The 16,075-nt window shown below is 39.0% G+C and overlaps 1 pseudogene; it reads right to left on the reverse strand.

Moving 5' to 3' along the window:
* LOC143398306 (antigen WC1.1-like) overlaps positions 1-16,075 on the reverse strand; it is a 125,423-nt pseudogene that overhangs the window by 14,232 nt on the left and 95,116 nt on the right.

The following is a 16,075-nucleotide window of genomic DNA, read 5'->3' on the forward strand; positions in this document are numbered from 1 at the left end:
ATAACAGGAACTTACCTCAACATTGTAAAACTATCTATGCTAAGCCTCAGGCTAGCATCATTCTGAATGGAGAAAAATTGAAGGCATTCCCTCTAAAATCTGGAACAAGACAGGTATGCCCTCTATCACCACTTCTATTCAATATAGTTCTCGAAACACTGGCCAGAGCAATTAGACAGACGAAAGAAATTAAAGGCATGAAAAATTGGAAATGAAGAACTTAAATTATCACTATTTGCGGATGACATGATTATATACCTAGAAGACCCAAAAGGGTCTACAAAAAAACTACTAGAACTAATAAATGAATTCAGCAAAGTGGCAGGATATAAAATCAACACGCATAAATCAAAGGCATTCCTGTATATCAGCGACAAAACTTCTGAAACGGAAATGAGGAAAAACACTCCATTCACAATATCCTCAAAAAAAATAAAATACTTGGGAATCAACCTAACAAAAGAGGTGAAAGATTTATACAATGAAAACTACAGAACCCTAAAGAGAGAAGTAGAAGAAAATCTTAGAAGATGGAAAAAAATACCCTGTTCATGGATAGGCAGAACTAACATCATCAAAATGGCAATATTACCAAAAGTTCTCTATAGGTTTAATGCAATGGCAATCAAAATCCCAAAGGCATTGCTTGTAGAAATAGATAAAGAAATCATGAAATTCAAATGGAAAAATAAAAGACCCAGAATAGCAAAAGCAATTCTAAACAGGAAGTGTGAATCAGGCGGTATAGCGATACCAGATTTCAAACTATATTACAGAGCAATAGTAACAAAAACAGCATGGTACTGGTACCAAAACAGGCGGGTGGACCAATGATACAGAATAGAGGACACAGAAACCAATCCACAAAGTTACAACTATCTTATATTTGATAAAGGGGCTAAAAGCATGCAATGGAAGAAGGATAGCATCTTCAACAAATGGTGCTGGGAAAACTGGAAATCCATATGCAACAAAATGAAACTGAACCCCCTCCTCTCACCATGCACAAAAGTTAACTCAAAATGGATCAAGGACCTTGATATCAAATCAGAGACTCTGTGTCTGATAGAAGAAAAAGTAGGCTCTGATCTACATATAGTGGGGTCGGGCTCCAAATTCCTCAATAGGACACCCATAGCACAAGAGTTAATAACAAGAATCAACAAATGGGACTTACTTAAACTAAAAAGTTTTTTCACAACAAGAGAAACAATAAGAGAGGTAAATAGGGAGCCTACATCATGGGAACAAATCTTTATTCCTCACAGTTCAGATAGAGCCCTAATATCTAGAATATACAAAGAACTCAAAAAATTAGACAATAAGATAACAAATAACCCAATCAACAAATGGGCCAAGGATCTGAACAGAAAATTCTCAGAGGAGGACATACAATCAATCAACAAGTACTTGAAAAAATGCTCACCATCTCTAGCAGTCAGAGAAATGCAAATCAAAACCACACTAAGATACCATCCATCTCACTCCAGTAAGATTGGCAGCCATTATGAAGTCAAACAACAACAAGTGCTGGCGAGGATGTGGGGAAAAGGGTACTCTTGTACATTGCTGGTGGGACTGCAAATTGGTTTGATCAATTTGGAAAGCAGTATGGAGATTCCTGGGAAAGCTGGGAATGGAACCATCATTTGATCCAGCTATTACCCTTCTCGGAATATTCCCTGAAGACCTTAAAAGAGCATACTACAGGGATACTGCCACATCGATGTTCAAAGCAGCACAATTCACAATAGCTAGTCTGTGGAACCAACCCAGATGCCCTTCAATGGATAAATGGATTTAAAAAATGTGGAATCTATACACCATTTAAAAAATGTGGTATCTATACAGCACTAAAAAATGACAAAATCATGGAATTTGCAGGGAAATGGATGGCACTAGAGCAGATTATGCTTAGTGAAACTAGCCAATCCCTAAAAAACAAATACCAAATATCTTCTTTGATATAATGAGAGCAACTAAGAATAGAGCAGGTAGGAAGAGCAGGAAGAAAAGATTAACATTAAACAGAGACATGAGTTGGGAGGGAAAGGGAGAGAAAAGGAGAATTGCATGGAATCAGAGGGAGACCCTCATTGTTATACTAAATTACATATAAGAGGTTGTGAGTGGAATGGGAAAATAAACAAGGTGAGAAATGAATTATAGTAGATGGGGTAGAGAGAGAAGATGGGAGGGGAGGGGAGGGGGGATAGTAGAGGATAGGAAAGGTAGCATAATACAACAATTACTAGTATGGCATTATGTAAAAATGTGGATGTGTAACCCATGTGATTCTGCAATCTGTATTTGGGGTAAAAATGGGAGTTCATAACTCACTTGAAGCTAATGTATGCTAATGTATGAAATATGATATGTCAAGAGCTGTAAGGTTTTGAACAACCAATAAAAAAAGTCTTATTACAAGATCCATCTCAAAAAAAAAAGGGAATGCAGATCAAAACTAAATTTTTATGTCATCTGGTCCTTGTTAGAATGGCAATCATCAAGAATATATATAATAATAAATGCTGGAGTGGATGTGGGGAAAAGTACTCATTCATTTTGGGCGGCACTGCAAATTAGTACAGTCACTTTGGAAAACAGTATAAAAAGTTCTCAAAAGAGTAGGAGTAAAACAACTTCATGACTATGTCACTCCTTGGTTTTATCCAAAGAACTAAACTAAGCATACTGGAGTGATATTGGCATATCAGTGTTGAGGGAAGCACAATTTACAATAGCTAAGTATGGAAACAGCCTGGGGGCCTGTCAGCTGATGAATGCATATAGAGAATGTGGGAAAATTTTACTCAGCCATAAAGGAGAATTAAATTATGGTATTCACATATAAATGGCTGGAACTGGAGAACATGATACTAAGTGAAATATACCAAACTCAGAAAGTCAAAAATTGAATTTCCTCTATCATATACAGAAGTTGGAGCAAAATAAGGCATGAAGGGGAAGAAAGGGGTAGAATTCTGGATTAACAATGACTCATGAAAGAAAAAGAGAGATCAGTGGAAGAGAGTAAGGGGGTTGATGTGAAGGGAGAAAGGATGAGAAAAAGGAGAAAATGTAGAATGAAATCGACCAAATTATGTTAAAGATAAATATACCATGTTAAAGTATATGTGTGTGTATGTATATATAATTGTAGATATATAAAACTAATTTATTAAAAACTATAAATTAACAGAAAAGAGATAAGTAGAGGAAGGGGAACAGAAGAAGGGAGAGGAAAAAAGTGGAATACGGGGAATTAAAATGGAGAAAACTTTATTTTGTGGTGTATAAATAGTTCAAAATGAACACTTCTATTACAGAGAAATATAATGGACTGATAAAAATTTTAAAATTCAATAAATAAATATTGATGAGGATATGGGGATAAAGAAATACACACACATTCATGGTGAGATGGTAAATTAGTATGACAACTTTGGAAAGCAGTATGAAGATTGTTTAAAAGAGTAGGAATGCAGCTACCATATGACCCTGCTATTCTACTTGTTGATATGTATCAAAAGAGTTGAAATCAGCATAAGACCATGATACAGGTATATCAGTGTTTATAATAGCTGAGTTTACAGTGACCTAGTTATGGAACCAGCCTAGGTGTTTCTTAATGAATGAATGAATAAAAAATTACACACACACACACACACACACACACAATACCCACAAATGCACATAATAGACTTCTATTCAGTCATAAAGAAAAATTAAATTATATCATTTGCTGGTAAATAGGTGAAACTGGAGAAAATCATGCTAAGTGAAATAACCAGATTCAGGATGATAAGAGTTGAAACTTATCTCTCATATGCAGAAGCTACATAAAAGTAAGAAATAAAAGAGGATATATTATGAAAATAGAAGCAATAACAGTGGATTCTAAGGGGATTGAGGGGAGGCATGACAAGGAGAAATAGAGAGGATCTCTGAAATGAAATTCTCCATATTATGTTCTCTGTGTGCTTGAATATATCATGATGAATTTTATGTATGAATGTAATGTTCTCATTACAAAAACAATAAATACATAGAAGGCAGACCTGTTGATTAAGAGAAGGTAATCAGGGGGAAGGAAAAGGGAAAGAGGAAGCATTAGTCATTTAAATGGAGCAAATTATGCAATATGTATTTATGAATATATCAAAATTAATGCCACTATTATGAATAATTTTATTGCACTAATATAAACACTAAAATGCTCTCCAAATTACTTGTTACATGTTTAAAGCCAAGAATACTTGATGTTCAAACAGAGGTCTTCATTTGCTTTGTGAAGAGTGGAACAAAGCCACAAAGTCTCTGCAGCTCATACAGACATGTATTGATCCCAAGAGCAGGGTGTGCAGACAGAGGACACAATACTTACCTCCTTTCAGAAGAAATAAAATAGCTTCAATAAACAGCAAAAGGGAAGAGATGACATCATCTTGGTTTACAAGGCTACTGAGAATCTTGTAGTAAATGAAAACTGATCATTGATATGTCCGAATCCATCTTCACCATGATAATAATGCAAGACCACTGGAGACATAGTTATCCACTTACCTGTCTGAGAACACCTGGCACCACCTCCCTCTTCTGAGAAAAAATTCTTCTCCTTCATTCCAAAGGAAGAAGGATTTTCAGGAACAGGTAACTCTTCAACATCATCATAACCACTGCTTGTGGCAACTGCATGTTGTCCTCCAGGTTCTGAAAACAGGGAATAAGGAGGAAACGGAAGATATTTGTTAGTCTTGGTGATGTCTTCAGTCTGCTCTAATGAAGAGATTCTATGGGATTCTCATAGCTGAGAAATATAGGTACCATATTCCAAGGCTGTCCCAAAGGCATACATTTGATGTCCATATTCTTAGATCATGTAAATCATCTAAATATTTCAATGTATGAAATTCAACAATATTTTATTAACATGTCATGCCAAAAACATCAATAAAACTTATGTTGTAAGTTTAATATACTCTTTTCAGGCATATAATAAAGGGTTGGAAAATATGTATATATCAGAGATTGAGGGTGATTTCATCAGGCCCAAGGAGAACCCAGGCTGTTCAGATGGCCTCTGAGGCAATGAAGACACAGAGGAGAAGCCTGGCTTTCTCTCTCCCACAGAAAGGCCATTCTACCAATTTGAATCCCAGGAGGCATGGGTTTCAACCTCCTCTAGTGCTTTGCTGTCCTTAAGGTTTAATTTTGAAGAGCACTCCTGGACATGCCTCATCCTAGGAACTCTCCATTTTTACCACTTGGGGAAGGTCCATGATGTCCTCCTTCCTTAGGTCATTTTTAGAGAAGCTCTTCCACTGATTGATAAGTACAGGCATCACACACACTCCTTGTGTTCTAGTGATTATGAAGGTCTTTTTTTGTCTTAGTATTCCATAAACCACAAAATAGTCCATACATCCCTGTATTTCAGGTGAAATCCATATGTTCTCTTTCACCACAGAATTTGTGAGATGATCAAATTCAAATGTTCTTTTTAAAGTTATGACCTTGGGTTTTATAATGATATATTTGAGGTATGTCTGTGACCATATGGAAGTATCTATGGAAACCTACAGATTAGAATCTCATGTTTCCCTTTCTGTATGACAGAGTGGGTGGAGAGAAAAAGTAGTTGTGAACCTGAAGGAAGAGACCCTTCCCATCCTAATCACAGAAAGTTCTTCTCAGATGATAACCTCCTCCTCCCACCATCCAGGGGAAGACCTGTCTCTACTACCTGGGGCAGGTTCAGGGTCTCCATTCTCCTCACTGTCCCCTGGGTAATAGGGTAGCACAGTTGCTGAGCCATCATCAGACATGGTTCCTAGTAGGGAGAAAACATCAGAGACAAACACAGGAGGAGGTCAATGTCATGGTTCAGAAAAAAATTTGAAGCTTCATCCTTGTAGAGAGAGGTCTTAGAGCTCCTGTCCTAGAAGGTGCTGATAATTGTTATAGTGGTCCAGGAATATTCCTAAAAGATCTTGTTCTAAATGGTTGGTCCTCATGTTGGGGGCATTTGAAAAGGTAGAACCTTTAAGGTGTGAGAACTAGTGGGAGGAATGAAGTTGTTGGGTGAATCCTCTTGAAAAGGATTGTAGGATGCTAATCTCTTCTTCTTTCTCTTAATTTTCTGGTCACTGTGAGGTGAGGATCTTTGCTCCACCACATGCTCCCAGCATGATAGGCTGCCTATCCTAGGCCAAAAGCAGTAAAATATCTGAAAATGGAAGCCAAATAAAACTTTCTTCTTTATAATTTGATTATCTCAGGAATTTTTATTTCAGTAATAGAAAGCTACCAAATATGCCATGTGAGGTTGGGTTAGTTATGTGATCTTTGCTTATTGAATATTCCCACACTGAGAAAACTCATGCTAACAAAGGAAGCTATGGAACACACCTGGGCTGTTCAGCAGGCTCTCCTTCTCTGGATTCATGGTGTAATCTATCTCCTGGTACAGGACCTCATCAACAGCATCTCCAAAAGTGTATAAGGCTATGGAAAAGCAGAATGAGTTCAGACATTGCTCCTGGAAGTCTTTCCATTACCAACAGACCATGGGATAGAACTAGATTTCTGTCCACACCTGGATCTTAAACCCAGTCTCCACTAGCACTGCCCACATACAAAATCATCCTATTTGAGGGCTCCCTTTTTTAACCCAGGACGAATTCATGCCTTTTAAGTCTCCAAGTCCATGGTAGAGAAGGTAGTTTTTCATATAGTGAGAACAAGACTTTAACAAAAATTGGCCCAATATTATTGTGCATACTTTCAGGTCACAGAATTCCCAAGTCCCACCTTGGCGCTGTGCTCTCCATCTGAGCAGCTGAGTTCCCAGGATGATGAGAACAAGAAAGAGAAGGGCTCCCAGGATCATGCAGAGGATCCCAGGTAAGGAGAAGATGCCAGGGACAGGAGCTGAGGCTGAACTGGTGCCTGAAGAAGAAAAGGGCCATGAGTCTATAGAGAGGACCATAAGCTCAGAAAAAAACAATTACCTGGTCATCACTTGAGTCCTCAGGACCATGAAGTCCCTAGTTGAGACATCATATATCATAAATCTCAGGATATTACCACCCTAGATCCTGCTCTGGGCTGTGTCAACTATCTTTTGAGTCTGGTTTTAAGGGATTTCTATAAATTTAATGCAGGTGAGGCTTTGGAGCTCCCTGAGTGTTACAAATTAACACAAATGATGGCTTCTTCTAACACCTGATCATCAGGCCTACTGTAATATGACCACAGCTGTGTAGACTCCATAGTGCAGAACTCTGAAAATCTGCTTATCCCCTCCATTACCAGGTTTAGAGCAAAATAATAATAATAATAAAGCAAAAAAACACTTACTTCTCCTGGTGGGGCGAGTTGTTGTCCTTTCACCTGGGGAGAAGAAAAGGAAAATAGAATCATTTACACTGTTTTGGTCTGGGAATGTATCTGGGTCCCACCCTCAACCATTAGCACATAGTCCTGTCCCAGATGCCAGGAGATTGGGCACAGCCTTCCAGAGCCAGGGCTCAGGGCAGCAGGGCAGCCTGGGAAGCCCTCTGGATGCAAACACACTCCTTCAACCCTGGCCCCCCATCCTGGTCCTGCTACTCACCAGAGCACCTCACACCAGCGTCCTCCTCATGCTTGCAGTCACTCTGTCCCCAGGGTGCTGCAGCACAGGCCCACAGGGAGGGCTCCCTGCCCCTGCACTGCACCTCATCCAGCCAGATGCTTCCATTTCCAGGGCCAAATGCAGCCTTCCCTAGGGCTTCCAGGGCAGAGCCACAGCCCAGCTGCTGACACACCACCTCAGCCTCTGCCAGGCTCCAGGAGTCATCACACACAGTGCCCCAGGCACCTTCATGCCAAACCTCCACTCGCCCTGAGCACTCTCTGTCTCCTCCCCTGAGTCGGAGCTTCTCTTTGTCTGAAAAGGCAGCAGCACCTCCTCTTACTCCCTGGTGGGTGGAAAGGAGCCCCTGGAAGCCATGAGGAAGGTGGGAGGGGATGGGTACCTGTGCAGGGCGCAGTGGCTGGACAGCTCTTGGGTCTGTTTCCTGCAGGAGCAGACAGTGGGGGAAGCACTAGTAAGTGACAGCTGGGGAGATCCTGCCCCCAGACAAGTCTCTCTAAGGTCCTGGGCTCAGTTCAGGTGACAGGTGGAGATAAGGTGCTTCAGAATTATTCTATTAGACTGGGTTACTGAGACATTCATTCTCTATAGCATATTCCTATCAGCAGCTGAAATTATTTTTATCAATTTACCTGTTTTAAATGCCTAGTATGTGAAAAAAAAATACAAACATGATAATGCACATGCTCATGTATGTACATGAAAACACTCAGACACGTTACCCTGAAAGAAAACTCCTCTAGAAAGGAGCCTTGCCTCATTCCCTCTGTTCCTGCTAATAGGCAATGCCTGGCATGTTGAGTGCATCCCTTAAAAGTATGTATGGGTGACTTTCTACGAATGCTATGAACAGTGGCTTGATAAATATTTAATGATTAAATATATAGATGAGCAAGATCCTCTGAAAAAGAGTTTTTTAATTCTTTCAAATCCTAAAGGCAATAAAAGAAATGTAAATTAATATCATTTTTTGGTAATAAATATTAGGCATTTAAAACATAAGTACTGAGTAATCCAGAAAATAAATTGTACTCAAAATCTCTCATATTGTTAATAAAAAATTACAAACATTGAAAGTATTCATTTAAATTAATTGAAACTATTATTTTAAATAAATTAAAATATTTTTACATAAATTATGCAAGCAGATATCAGAGAAAAGTTAATAAGTAAACAATAGTTAGCTGGAAAGAGAAATATTTTCATGGAAAGATAATATACTGAGGAAAATTAATACATGAAAGGGCATAGAGGTAACATAGAACCAAGCAAAAAAAAGAATACATATAAATGCAAATTAACATGGACAAAACACACATGCCACTTGTCCTAAAACACCTTCATGGATATACATTAGCCCATTATTCTGTCAACCTCCTACACTATACTGAGAACATCCCTAGATGATGACAGAACCTGTTTTGGGTGGTTGCTCACTTCAGGATTGGGTATGTATTTCTCAATATGTGGAGTCTTTTGTAAGAAAATACATCATTGGTATCTAATCTTATTATTTATTATCACTTCAGACTCTACAGGAAAAAAATAAGGTGAAGAAAGGGAGAAAAAGGGAAAGAGAAAGCAATTGCTTTTGAAATGTTTACTATAATTTATTATCTCATCCTTTCTGGATTTTAGGCAGTTCCTAGCATAGGTTTTGGGTTTTATTCCTTTTTTGATTTTTGAGCTTCTGTATGTTCTTTGACTTTAGTTTAAAGGTCAAATTATAAAAAAAATCCCAGTGTATTCTATGAAGATATGAAATACTGTTTTAAAACAATTGTTCCTACAAAGTAATATGATATCTGTTTAAAAAAATAGATATCCTGTGATCTTGCAACCATTGGCAGTCATCTTGTAGTAATAATCTACTAGTATGTAGTGTTACATGTGCAAGGATATTTATTAGAATATTGTTTTTAGAAGGGAAAAATAAAAAACATTTATAAATAAATAGCAAAAATGATTATGCAAGCTCTAATACTTATCACTTAAGAATGTAACATTATGGAGTTGTTTTACAAAAGAGTGAGCTCTACTTGTGGAACATCCTTAATATATTGTTAAGAAAGCCAATGTAACAATAGTAAGCATGATACAAGCCCAACATTGTAAAAGCAAATAAAAAGACACCATAAGATAAATGCTATAATCACTATATGAGTTTAGATAAAATTCCATGAAAATGGAGAATTGGGAAAAGAGTAACTACCAGTCCATTCATTCTATTTACATCAGGGGAATATGAATAGACAAGTGACTATGCAATGTCACTAAAGTACCTTTTATATTTTAATATGTCTTCCTTGATTTCAATGAATAATTAGAGTTTTGGTAATTCAGTGTAATAGAAAACATATTATTTAATTCTACACCAAAAATAAACTAGAAGGAAGAATGTCAATCCCCTAGTGTCAAATATTTGCCAAGCATGTGAAGAGAGCAAAAAATATAACACAGCATAAGAGAAGGTGGGGTGGACATCCCTTTATGTCTCCAGTGCTCTTTGCCCAGAGAGACAACATTACTCATTCCCTAGGTTTCCTCCCATGGTGAGGTTCTTTAGAGTTACTTAAACTTAGAGTGAACCCAAACCCAACCAGTAGTAGTCTGCACCCCTGAGTCACATCCTTGACCCTGAAGTGGCTCAGAGTCTCCTCCCTCTTCCATGGGGAAGACCTTCAAAGTCTGAGAAAAACAATGTGTTCACCCTTCCCAGCATTTCTGCAAATTATGGTAATTAAAAACTGCTGAGCCATGTTTTCAAGTTGTTTCTGCATTTGGGAGCCACAGAGAAATTTGCCAGTGTCACTTCTAAAGGCATCTCACCTGTGACACAGCAACACGTTAATCAACTTGGTTATCAAATGAGCATATTTCCAGGATTAGATAGACATTATGGTATGGAAGAAAAGACCACTGAAGATTGTTAGAAGAGTTCAAGCAACAAGTGATCTTTCCTGAACTAAGATGAGGGTGGGAAGGAAAGACTAGAAGGAATTAGGACATGGTTTCTGGTACAGGCATAGATCTTGGTTCTACATTGGAACTGGAGGGAGAGTGAAATGGAGATGTGAATGTAGACTGAGAATAAGTAACTGAGAAACAACAGTGGCATTAACTGGGGTGGGAAATAGAAAAGGGAGAAAAGGGTACAGGCAGATTGAAGGAGTGAAATAAAATGCTCTACTTTGAAAACTAAATTTGAGTTGTCCATTTATATTCAAGTGAGGGTCCAGTAGCATTGAAATATATGAGAATGGATTTAAGGTCAGAGATCAGATATGGAGTTTATATTGGGAGCTGTCAGTGGAATAATATCATCTAAGGCCTGGACCCCAATGAGATTAGTGAAATAAAGAGTTAAGGAAGAATAGAGAGTCTAAAATTTAGATATTGAATGCAGAAGTTGCAAGAATAATAATCAGTAAATTAGAGTGACCATGAGGAGAAAACAAAAAAGAAGACTGACAGCTGAAAGTTTCAATTTTTCCAGTAAAGTTTGAGTGAAGATTATCATGTGTATGTATGATGTGGTTTAGATAGCAATGAGGGGGAGATCAGGGAATTTGTAAAATGTCATGTTAGAGAGAGGGCAAGAGCACATGTGAGAGAAACACACTACAATATGAGGTCAGTGTGCAAGGATCCATCAGAGATTGGATCACAAATTCAAAGAGATTAGCAGGATAATTTCACATTATAATAAGATACAGTACTAGTCAGTGATTCATCAGTCCTTGCCTAGTCCAGTGCAGGCAGCGAAGAGTTAGGTAATTGACTCAACTATTCTTCTCATTGACAGATAAAGAAGAAACCAGGGAATTGAGTGAACTTGAAGGGGGAGGATTATAATGGGGCATCATGTTGTCTAATCAGGGTAAGAAGAACATGTGCAATCCTGAGGAGAGTGGAAGAATGATAAACTGATAAGGGAAAACATTTGCAATCTGCATGAGGATGAAATATCTGGAAAAGAAGCATAATGAATATGTGCCACATGGAGAAGAGGCCACAGTCAGAGAAGGAACAATGCAAACAAGATCTCAAGCTGAACAGTTAGTGATAGTCAATCGTGTGGCCATACAAGGAGATGGGATGTAAGTGTAGTGCTTCCAAGGGATAAAGTCAGTAATGGAGGCCAGTATGTTATCTCAGTTGTGTGCAAATATCCTGGCAGCACCAGGAACAGGAGACAGACGAGCCTAGTGAGCCTGGGATTGCAGCATTCCTGGATGAGGGGAAGCAACCAGGCTGAAGATTGATACCAGTTGAAGTAATAGCTGGTACCACTTCATGGGACAAATTTTAAGCATGTGAACATGGAGAAAAAATAATATAAATTGTTGAAAATGACAAAAGAAAGCGGGAACATTTTTATTCTAAGATTTGATCCAGAAATGTTCTTTTGAAAGGGAAGCAAAGAGCCTCCAGATAATAAAGATATCATTGTTTTCACAGGACAGACAATTTTTTTATCAGAACATTAAACTGAAGCACACATTATAGGTTTTAAGAAATTGGAAGACAATAGCCTCCAATTTTCAACAGGCCCCATAGAATGTTTCCTGGGAGAGGGATGAAGTGGTTCATTTGCAGTAGCATATGGATGAAGGCTCAGAGGAGGGAGTATCAACCAAGAACTCTGGGACTGTAAGAAGATGAATTCAATAAGAAAAAAAGGGGAGACAGGGCCCTCATCTCACAGCAATTCCCCATCATGTGGCAGACGAGAAGATTAACAGACAGATTTTCAACAGAACTGGTATTGGGGCCATGGAGAGGAGTTGAACTCTTCTTACCCATCCAGATAATCAGGCATCACTCTCCCCAGCTTCTTCCTACTCTGCTCATGATGGGATTTTATCACTACCTCAAGTCACCAGGCTTCTCACACCTCAGTATTTACACTGACCAAAAGCTCTTATTACTGTCTTCATTTGACATCTACTTCCTTCAGTGGTCTCAACCTAAATGTGATTTCTCTTTTCCTCAAATTACCCATTTACACAGCACCTTCCACTTCTTTATGACACTCCCATTTATGGTTGGTGTGTGTCATAATGCTAGAGGATAAACTCCATGAGGACAGGGGGAATATTTTCTTCTTGTCTCTCCTCCTCATGACTCAAATTAAGTTGCTAGATGCAATTCACTCAATTACTTATCACCAAATATCTGAACTGAGAGTTTATCTGACTGATGTAGATGGCTGATGTCCATAAAAGACCATGGGCTCAAAGATAACTGACTAGTACTGGATACCCCAAGTTGTCCCTCACTCACTTGAGAATATGGGGTGAATGAAGTGCTTACTCCTAATCTTAGTTTCCACATCTGGATTAAATGATCACCATAATACATATGAGAGTTTGCTGAGAGTTTTAACCTTCATTACATGTAAAAAAAAACTTAACACTATGACAGGACATAGCAAGTGATTTATATAATTGAGGCAAAATTCCTCACTCTACTAAGGAAATAGAGAATAATTATTATAGCCTAAGACTGTACTAGCCATTTGTTACACAGTATTTTACCTTTAGAGGGTAAGTTCATGCTTAATTTAATATGCATGGCATTTTCCACATAAATGGCTGTCAGAACAGGTTTACTTAATTCTGTCATTGAAACAAGATTGTAAATTGAGGCTAAAATAATCTCTATTCAAATTTGTATCTCAGAAACTTATTTGAACTTATTCTCTTGGCTTGAAAGTATGAAAAAAACTTACAGAGTGAGGACACAGGAATAGGGAGTAAATCACCTGAACATATGATATAAGCTTCCTCCTTTGCAGAGCAAGATCTCTGTTTCCAGGGGTCAGAAGGACACTGCCAGAAAGAGGTGTCCATTTTCCTACACTGGATTCCATCCACCCAACGTGGTCTAGAACCTTCCCTTAGAGGAACAGAAGAGTTGAGAGTCCCAGTGTCCCCACAGCCAAGCTGTCTGCAGATTATGGACAAGGTCACAGCTTCCATGGGGCTGTGGCAGACACTGCCCCAGGTGTTGTTGTAGAAAACCTCCAGCCACCCAGCACACTCCTGGTCCTCGCTCACCAACCTGAGGGTCAGGAACTCTGAAACCAAAAGGAGAAAAATAGGACACAGTAAGAATTTAATATTTAGTGCTGTTTTACTTTACCCCTATATAGTGAGTGCTCATTGCTAACTTTGCTGATGAAATGCCCACCAGTTGGAAAGACAAAACATATATCCCTTGACCTGTTTTCATAACTTGTATGTATCTTTGTAATTTTATGAAAATGATATAGTGGAAAATGAACAGGCAGGAACACTGAAGTGGGGTTCCTGAGGGGAGGAAGGAAAAGCTACCTGACTAAATATCTGACAGACCCTGGGAAAAGGGGTATAGACAATGAAGTAGCAGAAGAGTGAAGTCCCAGATATGTCAGTTCCTGACCCTGGAGCTTGTGAATAGGTTACCTTTTGAGGCAAAGGGGATTTGCAAACAAGATCAAGATGAGGAATTTTTAATGGTGAGATTATTTTAGATTATCTGGGATTAATTATGTCAGCTCAGTCTAACATCTTTTATCTGTATACTTACAAGCAGACAATGGTTTCTGACTCTGATCATAGAAAGATGTGAAGATTAAAAAATGATCAGAAGTATGCAAGGTAGTTGACTTGAATAGTGAAGGTAATTTTTATATATTAGAAAGGCAAGGAAATGAGTCTTTGAAGAGCCTCCGCTGAATGTAGCTCACTGACACCGAGTTTATAGCTCAGGTGGACTGGGGTCACACTTGAACTCATGTTGTTTTAAGCCACTAACTCTGAGGTAATTTATTATGGCAACAATAGAAAAATAATACAGTGGGTCTCAGGATGTTGCACACACAGTAACTGAAGCATGAGGTCTGCAGTCAAATGAACACTGAAGAGAATGATTGTCAGGAGGCAGGGATGAGAAGGAAGGAGCAGAAACTCAGCTGCTGCACCAGAAAATGGAAGCACTTTATCTTTTCTGCTAGAGGGACAGGGAGTGTGGGATGAGCCTCCTCCCCCTCCACCCTGCCTCCAATTTCCCCTCCTTCTCCATAAGGCTCAGAAACCATCCTGAACATGCTCCTCATTTCTTCTACCTGTACCCAGTGTGCCCCACAGACCTGAGCAGATGACCCCAGCATCCTCCTTGTGCCTGCAGTTGTGCTGCCCCCAGCCCTGGGAAGGGCACTGCCACACATGGGCCTCCTCTCCTGTGCAGTTCAGCTCATCCAGCCAGATGGGCCCTGATCCCTCTCCAAAGTGAGCAGAGATGGTGGCCTCCAGGGCCACTCCACAGCCCAGCTGTCTGCACACCACGTGGGCATCACTCAGGTCCCAGCTGTCATCACAGATGGAGCCCCAGGAGCTCTGCTGCAGGATCTCCACTCTCCCTGCACAGCGACTGCCCCCGTCCACCAGGCGGAGCTCTCTGCTGTCTGAGGAGAGACAGGGTCATGTCAGTGGGCATTCACACAGGGAATGGGAAGGCTCTGGTCCTGGGATCCTTGCTCACCTGAGCAGTTGCTGATGTGTCCCTCTGAGGCTGCAGAGCCTGCTAGGTCAGACCAGGAGTCATTGCACTGGGGCAGCAGCTGGGTCTGGTTACCTACAGATGGGAGTAGAGAGGATGAAACTGAATTAAGGTACATAATAATCTAGTGATGGCATCTGAAAGCTGTAGGACAAAATCAGTAATTTTCTATCTTCAGAACTGTTCTCATAATGGAGATTTCTGCTTCTGACTCTGACACTTTTGGGCTTTATGTCAAGCACTCAGAGTGACTTTAGAAAGGTGACAATATGTTAATGCTTCTTGAGGACATTGCACAGCTCCCAGGATAGCTAGACGTTAGCAGTCAAGTGAAGAGAAAAGTAAAATGTGGGATTAGCTATTTTTTCCCTGGAGGTACTTGCCTATTCTAAGTTAGAAGGTAAAACTAAAAATCTCAGTATATTTGCCAAATTGCCTTGGCCATACACAAATATAATTTAGCTTGGATCAAAGAGGAGAAATCATGTTAAACAACCAGGAAATTTGTATCATATTTTGTTAAAGAAAAAGGATTTTGTCACAGGGATGGTGCCCAGTTTCTCAAAATTTCACTTGTTTTTGTATAATGTGATCTACCTTAAATACAGTACATGGAAGGTGCAAAATAAAATCCTTTCTGAAGGTTTTGTATAGTTTCTCAAAAAGCATATTGATCCAAAACACCACATGAAATAGAGTTTAGTAGACAAAAAACAGGAACAATGAAAAAAAATGGAAAAGATTTTTAGATATTAATATTGGTGTTTCCTTATAGGTGATCTAAATAATCATGTTTAATTAGTCTATTAAATGGAATTATGTGTATCTTGGCAGAGAAATGATCACCAAAATATAGTAAAAATTTGCAAGTTAAAAAATCAAGAGCTAAAA

This window comes from Callospermophilus lateralis, chromosome 4 (assembly GCF_048772815.1).
Source record: "Callospermophilus lateralis isolate mCalLat2 chromosome 4, mCalLat2.hap1, whole genome shotgun sequence".
Classification (NCBI taxonomy): Eukaryota; Metazoa; Chordata; class Mammalia; order Rodentia; family Sciuridae; genus Callospermophilus; species Callospermophilus lateralis.